Source organism: Nestor notabilis, unplaced genomic scaffold (genome assembly GCF_000696875.1).
Source record: "Nestor notabilis isolate BGI_N333 unplaced genomic scaffold, ASM69687v1 scaffold28639, whole genome shotgun sequence".
Taxonomy (NCBI): domain Eukaryota; kingdom Metazoa; phylum Chordata; class Aves; order Psittaciformes; family Psittacidae; genus Nestor; species Nestor notabilis.
Genome location: NW_009943697.1, coordinates 16526 through 19580, shown reverse-complemented (window position 1 = coordinate 19580; position 3055 = coordinate 16526).

Here is a 3055-nt window from a genome sequence, read left to right as displayed (position 1 = left end):
TTCCCTCCCCCCGATGGGGTTTCATGCACAAACAAGTGTTGCTGTGCACATTAGGTGGTTTGTGTGGTGAGTTCTGTAGACTAAGCCAAAAAAGGCTCGATGTAACTTTTGTAATGGAGAAAATGGTAGTAGGTGTTTGTAGAGAATTTGTGTTCTTGACCATACTGCAGTTCTGTGGGGGGGATATGGGAGGGGGGACTTTTGTTTTGTTTGATTGCTGCTGCAGCAGAGAACTTTATCCTGTTCTCCTTTTTATACCTCAGTGTGTTTGATCTAGTGGTGAGCGCAGCATCTTGCTCCCAGATGACTTGGAACGTTTTGTGACAGCGAGTGGGATTCACTCGCTGGGAAGAGCAAGTTTGTATTGTTATTTTTTTGGCATTTCTGTGTATTTTTTTCTGAAACACAGTAATCCAACAGCACAAATTGAAGCTGATGAAAATGCACAAAAATTCTTTAAGTTTAAAACCAAATTGTTCATTTTAGTGGCTTAGTGCGGTGGCTGTCAAGTTTAGGAGAAAAGCAAGGCTTCCTTTAATGTACCCCGTCAGTGAGTATTTCTTTTTTTTTTACCCTTTTTACCTGAAATCTGTTTAAAAGTTGCTGTTTATTTTATCATTGCACCTAATCTGGATAACAGAAGAGGTTACAAGGAGCATTGAAACGGGGAAAATCAAACCCTTTTGATTTACTTTCGTGTGAAATGACTAGCTTTGGTCTTTTTTTGCCCCTCCCCATAGAGAGACTTTAAGAGAATAACGTTTGAGTGGATCTGCTAGAACAGAAGTGGTACCTTTTTCCAAAAGTAAGAAATAAGCACAGCTTTGGAGATTCAGGGTGTGTTTTGGAGAAGTCGGCAGGTTTTTTTGTTGTGTTTGAAGAGGATTGCAATAACTATCAGTGACAAAAACATATATTTTTTCATCTTCTGGCTTCCCCAAAAAGCTGGACTGAAAAATTCAGGAAGGTCTGCTGTAGTTTTTTAGGGTCAGGTGGGCTTGTAGCTTCATGTAACTCTTGCTACACATCCAAGTGAAAAGTTACCAGTACCAGCATAAGGCAAATTGCATCAAGATGAAACTTCGCTGCTTTTTTCCAGGGCAGTACCAAAGAATTCTGTGTAAAATAAATGTATATGATCCTTAAAAGCTTGGAGGCAGGGGGAAGTTGTCCTTTTCAGGGGTATAAATCAGCTTTCCAGAGAAGCAGAAACTTCTGGGGAGAACAGAGATCTCTCTAGCAAAATGTGACTTTGAGTCCCTGGAAGTATTTTTGTCTATTCTGCAACTTCTTGCTTTCCAGTTTAGTAGTTAATGCAGATACGGTCTCTACAGAGCTGTTGTTTTGTGCTCTGGATAAGGCCTTTGGAGGCAATCAAGAATGGTTAAAGTAGGGAACAGAGGGCTTTTCTATCTCTCTGCAATGGAAAAATTCATGCATCAGTACTCTTAGGCTTGGAAATGCCATGGGATTTACCTTACTGCTTGCAAGAGATCATCTCTGAAATGTCAATGTGGTTGTTACCAAAAAGTCCAAAGAGCCTTAACCATCCTCCAAGGAAAGGGTTCATCTCTGCCAGCCACCATGCACAAAAGTGACCTGAGATTGAAAGGCTCTTTACAAGTTTGTGAGAAATCACAAGGTGCACTTTCCTTCTTGCTGCTTTTCCCTTCTGAGGAGTGTTAACTTTCTGGGCTTTGTAGAAATCCCCATGCTGTGTGCAGACAGATAGCTGCCACTGTAGAGGAGGCTTAAACTAAAGGACCATAAAGAAAGACAGATTCATGAGATGGCAAAATCTCTTTTGAAAGAAGGGTGAGGAAAAAACACCTAACTTCGACGGGATAAGATAACTGTGCTGCCTTTCAGCCAAAGCCTCAAGGAAGCAAACTCTTCAAAGCAGTGTGTTTCAGTTGGGCTTAATCTTAGGATAGCATGGTTTAAAAATAGTCTTTAAAGGATAATCTTTTATACAGATGTCTGTCATTAAATTGCTATGGCCACTCCAAATATGGGTATGAGAGAAAGCTAGTTTACCTTCAACTTTGTCAAGTTCTCCTTGTGTGCATGCCTCTCTTCTTGGGGGTGGCCTGCAGTTGTGACAGATATCTGTGCTTGTCTTGTATTATTCAGTCCAAGAGTGATTGTCAGCTTGGGCTGTGAAAACTTACTAGCCTGCAAGATCTAGATACCAAAGAAAACTGGTTTAAAAAGCTTTAACGTTTAGTTTGGAGTGTCTTTGCATTTATCCTATCATGTCTTAATAAAAATGCCAGGTCTTTTGATACCTTGACCAGCGTGACTGACAGTGTTGGAGTGTGCTAGGAATGTTCTTGTGCTTTAATGCTTGTTGGGTTCCCTCCTTCTCTAGGGCTAGAAGGGAGGTGTTTTCCAGGCATTAGAGAAGGTAAGTGTGCATTCAGGATTGTGTTGAACTGCAGAAACCTTGCCCCCCTCTGCAGTCTGCACTGCATAGAAGGTGACAGACACTGAAGTTGCCCTTTGCTATTTCGTATGGAGCCATTGCACAAACCTGCAGTCCAGCTCTGTCAGGAAGAGGAATGACTTTAACTCTAAAAGTTGCTGTCTATTTAATTCAGTGGGATTTGCTTACAAACCAAACCTCAAGTGTTTGACCTCACGTGTTGGGGAGCTTTTTCGTTTTAAAAACAAGACTACTTAGCTTCCCAAAATAATTCCTTATCTTTGTCATAGATAGTGCTAAGCACACTTGCTCTCATTGAAAAGTGGTAGTGTAGCTTATAAAATGGAGTGTTTTATATGCAATGAAAATAAATAGCGATAATATACAATGCCAACATCAGATGCCCCATAGGGGCTTTTAAAAAGTAATACTTAAATGACTTTCAAACCTTGCTCTGTTTTTCCATGCATGTTCTCAGGCTATGCTTTTTCTCAGGTTAATACCCCAGTATCATAACATACATACATGCATGCAGGGAGAAAAAGCAAGGCTTTGAAGCTGGATTGCAAACTGAACAAGCATTCAGAGTAATCTTAACTAGTGGAAATGGCCTGGAGAAGGGAGAGGTGA